The following is an 8,469-nucleotide window of genomic DNA, read 5'->3' as shown; positions in this document are numbered from 1 at the left end:
ATTATAGTGGAAAAAGCAAAACAGAACAAAACAAAACACTTCTCTGGCCTGCTCAGAAAAGAGCGGCATTTTCAAACTTGCCTAGTGTCCCTAAGCCTGGTCTCAACTTCATGGAAATCAAAATGTAATGCTGTAATAACAAGAGAAAATTTAGGAAGTCACGATGGATAACACCACATGAAATAAAATGTCAAAATACTTTTCACAAATATACAAAGCGATGTAAGTTAAAAGATACATTATGATAATATAAAGCTGGTTACTCATTAATTCAAAACAACATATAGAAGGACTTTTCTCAGAAAAGTGATACAAAATGAAAGTTAAAAAGTTCTGTTATGATTTACAATCAAGCACAAGTTTTCTTTGAGGAACCCAGTCTGTTGATAAGTATCCAAAGAGATTTTTGAGATATTAAGATATCAAGGCCTTGGTTCTTTAATTATAAGCTATTTAAAAAAATCGAAAGATCTTATTTCATTCTCATTAATGAGTCAAAGTACTTCACCGGGCTAAAGTCATTTTGTTTTCTGTGAAGAACATACATGCCTGATGATGTTCAACATTATCTTGAGGACTTTATATGCGGTTGTCTATTTTGAGACTCACACTGGTCTTTCCTCAGAATATAGCCTTCTCTTGAACCACATCAAATAAATGCTTAGTCATCTTCAATGCTACATTTTAACGTCTAGAGCCCACCCCCTTCATCAAGGAAACCGTCCACTTTCCCTATATACATACAAATCTTTTAATGTCATTGTCTCTGTGGAAAAACATATTACTCATGGGACATGTCAGGAACATGTCCACGATTTGCACTAAAAATTAGGGTGTTTAATAAGTACGACTTGCTTGTCAATATTAATACATTTCTGACAAAGAGGAATATAACTGAGGAGAAACTGAGTTTTACCCTTTCGTGACCACATTGTATCAGACACGTGAAACTGTCACATGACCAGTTCTGTTGCTGTCTGAACACTGAGACTTGGGCAACCTTCTCCCTGGCGTTTTTAACTGTCACTTATTGCAACTGTCACCACAGTGTAAGTGCATCAACCCAGCATATCCTGGACATTAATAAACGCTAACTGATTAGATGTTTGCCTTTCATTCCCCTTCATGATATCTCTCTGCAGTTCGCACAGCGGTGATGGTAGGCTATTAAAGGAGACAAGAGGCTGAGTAATATCACAGGCTGGTGGTGCAAAGCTTTCCATTCTTCAATTTGTTCTCTACATAGACACTGAAATAAATGATCTTTTTTGACAGTCATTATTCAAGTTTTGCATAATTTACATACCGTATGGGAGAATTTTTCTTTTTTTTCCTTATAGGAGAGAGTAGATACCAAATCTTATGAAATTATCGACTTAGAGTGAGTCTTTACAGCCTCTTAAAATATTATCTAAAGTGTTTCTTAGCTAGAGACTAATTTTCTTTTTTTTCCCTAACAGATATTCTGATCAAATGCTTGGTAAAATACTTTCATGTAAGCGACACTTTATTCAATAAAAATTATCAAACAAAACTCTGAAAAATAGACTTTTCCAATGTAATTCTGTCATAATATAAATTTTGAGTTTTAAACTTCTCTTAGAAAAAAATTCCCTGACTTTACAAAAGTTTTCCAGGAAGCAGCATATGTAAGAAATGCATACCTGTAAATAAATATAAAATTCTTATCTTCTACCTTTATAACCCTGAATTATATATATTCTATATATAAATGCAACTGTTAGTTATATAAAGACATTTAAAAAATTAAACTCTTTGGAGAGCAGCAAGATGGCAGCAGAGAGAAGACACTGAACTGACCTCGGTCCTCCTCCATACTCAAGTTAGATTGCAGCAGATCAAAGCCAGTAACTCCTAAAGGAGTCATGTCTGGAGGAGGGATCCAGCAAGCAGTGGAACAGGTGAAGTGGTAGCCCAGAGGGATGAGGTGAGCCCCAGCAGTTGAGCAGGCCCCACGAGCAGCACAGCAGAAATGGTAAGCAGCCCTGTGGGCCCCAGAGAGACAGGAATAGGTCCTGGGTACAGTCCCAATAGCAGTAGGACTCCATAGAACTCACAATCTCAGGGGCAGGTCTTGGAGCAAACTTCCCCATGGTAGGCCCTTGGCAGACTTCAGAAAGCTCATGGAATGACCTGTCCTTCCTGGCATAGCTGCACCAAGGAATCTAGCAAAGAACACCACCAAAAAACCCCACTCAATCGCAGGGATCTATGCAGTGCTATGTTCAATACAGCACTATTTACAATATCTGAGCTATGGAAACATCCTACAGGCCCGAGGACAGATGATTGGACTAAGATGTGGTATTTAGGGCCTCCCCTATATACAGCGGTTGAGCGCTGAACTGCGAAGCTGTCCACAGCCTCTGCAGTGCCCCCAGCCAGCTGCTGGTGAGGGCCCCACATGGCAGGCACCCTCTCCTGCCGCCCGCTGCTCCCTTTAGCAGTGTACTTCATCTGTCTGCCTGCTCTGCCCCGGCTCTTACTCTGGTGAATTCTCTCACCCTCCCGTGCTCCTGACTGTGCCCAGTGCTTGTATAAACAAACAAATAAATAAATCTTTTTTTAAAAAAAAAGTGGTACATAGATATGATGGAATGCTACTTAACTATAAAAAAAAAAGATGAACTCTTGTGTCATTTTTTGACAACATGGATGAAACTAGAGGAGATTATGCTAAATGAAATAATTCAGAAAGACAATTACCAAGTGATTTCAGTCATCTGTGGAATGTAGAGAAATAAAGCCAAGGAATCGACAAAACTAACTCAAAGCAAACCCTAGAATATGACTACAGAATTAACGCTGCTAGAATATGTGGTAGGACGGTGTTGGTTGCTGAGACAGGAGGAAGAATCCTTTGAAGATGGGTGGGAGGGATTAACAAACACAATAAGAATATATACATGAATAGGTCATAAAAAGGAATTAAAATGTGAAAAATCTAAAATATTATGCTGAAAATTACAATTTAACCAAAAAGATCAATAGTTCACTATATAACTGGCAAGGATATAAAAATGAAAATTTCCTGAATTAGAAAGCTTATATGAATTTTTTCCTGTAATATATTTTCCCTAATTTTGTACAAATGAATAGACATTATTTATAATTAGAAATAAATGTTAATGTAATTTTAAAAAACTTTTTAAAACATGCTTTCTAAAGGAATTTCATTTTTCCTATAATTATAGGCCAATTATGTAGCTCAGTCCAATAAACCATAATTAATAGGAGTATGAACTCTATTATATCAATGGATTTATTTTTAAAGGGCTTATTAAAATGTTTTAATAACTCAAAATATCCAAAGATAATGTAGCCCAGCCCCTTGGATTGTAAAGCTGACATTAGCACTATGTCTTGACAATACAGTGCTCCATTTTAATGAGATTAAACAATAAGTGGGTGACATTAGATCTAGCAATCTACAGGAAAGCACATGTGTCGTTAATATAAAGACCACAGTGTAATTTGAATGCAATTCTTCCCCCTCACTAAAATAATCTTGGTAAGTAATTAAATCTTCATAATTGCATTTCTTTGACTTCAAAATCAGGATAATGACTAATATATACTGGGTTTCTTAGAAAGATCATTAGAAGGATAAAATTAAAATGAGATGACCACATGTGTTGGATGTGGCATATGTAGAGCATTCAAAAGATAAAAACCACATTGTGCCTCCTAGAGCGGTTAAAAAATGGTAGATGGTATAGTCAGAAATAGCCTGAGTCAAAAACTGCTTGCTTGCTTTCCCCATTATAAACTCTATATTCTATTAAGATAAGGACTAAACACTTAATGCATAAGTACCAGGATACCCATTCATTTATTCACTTTCTTGCAAGAACTGGTTGTATGTACAGGGATGCTAGGCTTCTGATTCTTACACATCAAGGATGCTAGGCTTGCTGTTGCTGAATCTTGAATGCTTCTTTCATCTTTTTTCTTATCTGTTTAACCTTTGTTTCATGCCCAATGACTCTTCTCTTTCCCTTTGGCCTTCTGAAGCCTGCCCTGCTTTGTCTTACTCACTCTACACTTTGCATTCCTGAAGGCTAGTGTTGTATACTGCAGAGCCTGTGGTATTCTGGAGGTAGACTACTAGTTTTATGTTGTTGCAGCTGCCATATACCCTTCTTACTTGGTCATGGGAGTGCCCATTTCACTAAGCACTCTTATTTTCTGTGATCCAGACCTCTGATTCACTAGCACTGCCTGTAATTTTGGTGACACAGGCTAGACTGAGCGAGATAAGAAGGGCCAGGTCTTAGAATCAATTTAGCATAATTTCAAATTTTAATTGTAATTTTGGAATATGTTGAGTGAAATGAGTTATTAAATCTTCCTGCAAAAATAAGGCTTATGTTTTAGGTTGAATTTCTTGCAGTGACCATTCTTAACTAGTATAATCTTAAACAATGTAAGAACTCCTTATAGACAGAAACTCATAAAAGGTAAAAAGTATTCAACCTAATGATATCAAACTGGCTACAATTTAGAAAATAAAACTTTGCAAAATTTCAGTATCAAGTTTGTAAAGAAAACTAATACAAAAAGTTTAACATGTTCAAATTCTGAATTATATCAAAGTACTTTTGATACAAATGAATAGCAAATGTCTTTGCTTATAAGGAAAGCAAACTTGGCTAAACTGTCTAAAATATCAAATGAAAATATTATATGAAAAGAAGGAAGCTTAGTCTGGTAGAAATATTCTTAAACAGTATATGATACTATGGGCAGTCAGAGATTTTAATTTCCTTGCAGAGATTTGGAAATTGATGAGACCTTTATTCATTTGGAGTAGCTATGTTTAATTTTGTCTATGAATAAAAGTAAAATTTCCCCCTCAGGAGTCAGACTTAAGATGTCTAGAAGCCAGTATTAAGCCTGATTTAAATTATCAATTCAAAAGCAGGTATATAGATCTAGATGTTTATATTCATTTTCATATATTTTTGCCTTTAGTCCAAGGGAAATGTGGTAGATACTAAGAAAAGGGGAACCATCATAAATGGCGATGTTCATCAATAATCTCACCATTACTAGAACCACCTCATGATGACTCAGAAACATAAGTGAGTGAAGTAAAACAATGAAATTAATTTAAGATTTATCACAACTTTCTAATTCTCAGAAAAAACATGCTGTTTCTTTTATTTTTCTAAATTTTTCCCAAATTTTAAGTTGGGAAAAAATTCACAGAAATTTCAAACAACTGGAAAAGTTCTTTGAACCTCCCATAGCATAAAAAAGAATACAATATTAGGTTTTTCATTTTAGAGCAACTTTCTGCATTAAACAAATACAAATGTTTCCTTTGATTACTGCACAGTTAACTCACAGAGGCCTACTGTACTATATCAAAACATCTCTCACAATCAAGTTTCCTAGAACATACAGAAAGACTGTTGAACAAATTTAACTCATCCATCTGTTGCATACAGCTATTATAATTTGTAATTCTGTGAACAACTGATAACCTGAGTATTGAATTAGTGGTGGTTGGTTATATATCATTTGAATTTCAAATGTGCCTAATGTATTTTCATAACTACATTAGAGAGATATTTCAGCTAAAGAAAGGAAGTCCATGAAGACTAATTATCTTGCTTTTTAATGTCAAATGACACATCAAGCGATACTCCTCATTGAGCAAATAGCTCCTTTGTTTTCTGTGGAGTATTTCTTTCATTAGATCTGTAACGTGTTTTCTTTCAACAAACTTTGTTAGGGATATTTTAGAGAAAATCACTTACCAGCAAAGTCAAATTCAGCTCAACCAAGTAAACCATAAGAAAATTTTATCCTAAGTTCTGGAGGCCTACCTAGTACCCTATCGGTTAAGTCTCAGCCCTTTAACCACTATGACTTGAGTTTGACTCAGACACAGAGCTGATCCACACGGCGCAGCAGACCTCTCCTGTCTCTCCCACTGCTCCCCTTAGCAGCGTTTTTCAGTAAATCTGCCTGTCCTGCTCCCCATTCTGTCTCTGGTGAATCCTCTCACCTCCCCACATCTCTGGCATACACTCCAGATCTTCTATCCAAAATACAATAAAATAAATAAAATTTCTGTATTGAAAAGACTCAAGAGTTCCTTTAAAATTTCTTACTGGAAATTCCTTTTTACTTTCTGAAGTAAACATTGGATTTTTTTTTTTTTACAAACTAGTTATTGTACTTAGAATATGAGAGGAACATTATCTTTTTTTAAAAAGATTTATTTATTTATTTATTTATTTATACAAGAACCGGGGTACAGGCCAGATGTGCGGGTACAGGCCAGATGTCTCTGGTGAGACGGAGTGGGGAACAGAACAGACAGACTGATAAAATACACTGCTGAGGGGAGCAGCGGGTGCAACAGGATAGGTCTGCCGCAACATGTGGGACCCTTGCTGGCCGGCCGGGATCGAACCCATGCTGCAGAGGCTGTGAATGGCTTCACAGCACTATGCTCAACCACCTGCACCAGCAGGGGAGGTCCAGGAACACTATTTATAAGCTATTTCTCTCCAGTGAGTCTAAGATTAATATGCTGTTGAGTAAGAAGGTAAATCTATTTAAGTTGTTAAAATATATTTAAACTATTCACAGATGACAGCACATTCCTTCTGTTTCTATGCTAAAGTTATTTTATATTTATATAGGCATTATATTGCAATAATAAACTTTTATGACTATGAAAGTAATGTGCAGGATTAAAATTTTATCAAAAACAAAACCCTAAACTTACAGGTTTGCAAATTAGAACTTTATCAAACAAGTAAAGAAAATTTAAAATCACCTGCATCCTATATGCAAACAAATATTGCCAACATTGAGGAAGTTTCTAATTCTTTCACAATAGATAAAGATGACAGATACATAGGAGGTAACCTGATGAATATTTTATTTTATAAATCAGGCCATACTGCTTAGATTTACCTCATGAGCTTTTGTTCTTTAATAAGTATTATCAGAATATTTGATATTAAAAAATGCATATATATGAGTGTTAAAATGTACTTAAATCAAGCACTCATTGATCCTTTCAATGAATATCTGTTGAGCATTTACGACATGCAAAGAAATATGCTCAATGCATGGAATATAGAATGATTCGTACATCTCCATGCAACTAGCGTCTTGAGGTGCCATATTCAAGGAGCCACAACGCAAGACAGAAGCACTTAAAATGCTATAAAAGAGTAATAGGCTTTATGATTGATTTCAGAGGAGAAAAAATTAACATTCACATTTAGATATTAATGAAAAAGGAATCCACATTGGAACCAAACTTTCAAGGCTGGCTAGACTTTTGACCTGCGATAATAAGTGAAGAAGCAGAAAAGAGCAGGATGTGAATATAAAACATGGACAGACTATCCAAGCTGTGGTATATAATAATTCAGATTTGTGTGCACAGAAGTATATAGAGCCAGGAACAGTAGTAGAAAAGATCAGAGTAACAAAGTTAAAAGCTATGTCAGTGCTAGGGCTAGGAGAGAAATTTCCTTTTTAAAAAAAAATTATTTAATTTCCTCTCAGGTTTTACTTATTTTATTTAACATAGCACATGTGGTGCCAAGAATTTCTCTCACAAGTTTACAAACATAAATTCATTTGCTCATTTTCACTCTATGATGTGGGAGTAAAATATTACATATCAGGAGCCTGCAGGACAGAAAGGTTAAAAAACCTGATAGGAGTCACAACTAACCAGTACAGCAATTGGAAGTAGGAGCTGAGAAGTTTTACTTCCATTCCCAGGCTCAGAAGCACTCTGTACTGCTGCCTATCTTCCTCACTTAGCATTTAAAATTAATTTCTGGGCCTCCCCGGCGGCGCAGTGGTTGAGAGCTGGGTTGCGAAGCTGCCCGCAGCCTCTGCAGTGCCAGTTCGATCCCCGACCACCAGGTGAGGGTCCCACATGGCGTGCAGACCTCTCCTGCCGCCCACTGCTCCCCTCAGCAGTGTACTTCATCAGTCTGCCTGTTCTGTTCCCTGCTCTGGCTCTGGTGAATTCTCTCACCCTCCCACACTTCTGACTGTACCCAGTGCTTGTATGAATAAATAAAATAAATCTTCAAAAAAATAATAAAATTAATTTCTAATTTTAGTAAACTTGAGGAAAAAGAAATTAAATAGCACATACTTACACTTACTTTAATTCCAAAGATTTCCCATTATCTCCATGAGTCCATTTATCTTTGGTCCAGTTTTAATGAACAAAAACGCATGGCAATGTCTGTAGTCATGAGCAAAACTTTACAGAATTGTACATCTCAAAGAATTTTCTAAGTTCCCAAGGAAACAGTTTAGTTCCCCTGTTATTGGTCTCCAATGGATTTGAAATCGTCCTATTGAAGCTGGCTAGAATCACCAATAAAGTCCTTAAAAGACTCATCACAGGAAGTGATTGAGTTTAACCCAGGACTGGAAGTTCTAAAATTTGTT

Source organism: Talpa europaea (genome assembly GCF_964194135.1).
Source record: "Talpa europaea genome assembly, chromosome: 10".
In the NCBI taxonomy this organism is placed as follows: Eukaryota; Metazoa; Chordata; class Mammalia; order Eulipotyphla; family Talpidae; genus Talpa; species Talpa europaea.
Note: the sequence above shows the minus strand (reverse complement) of the source record.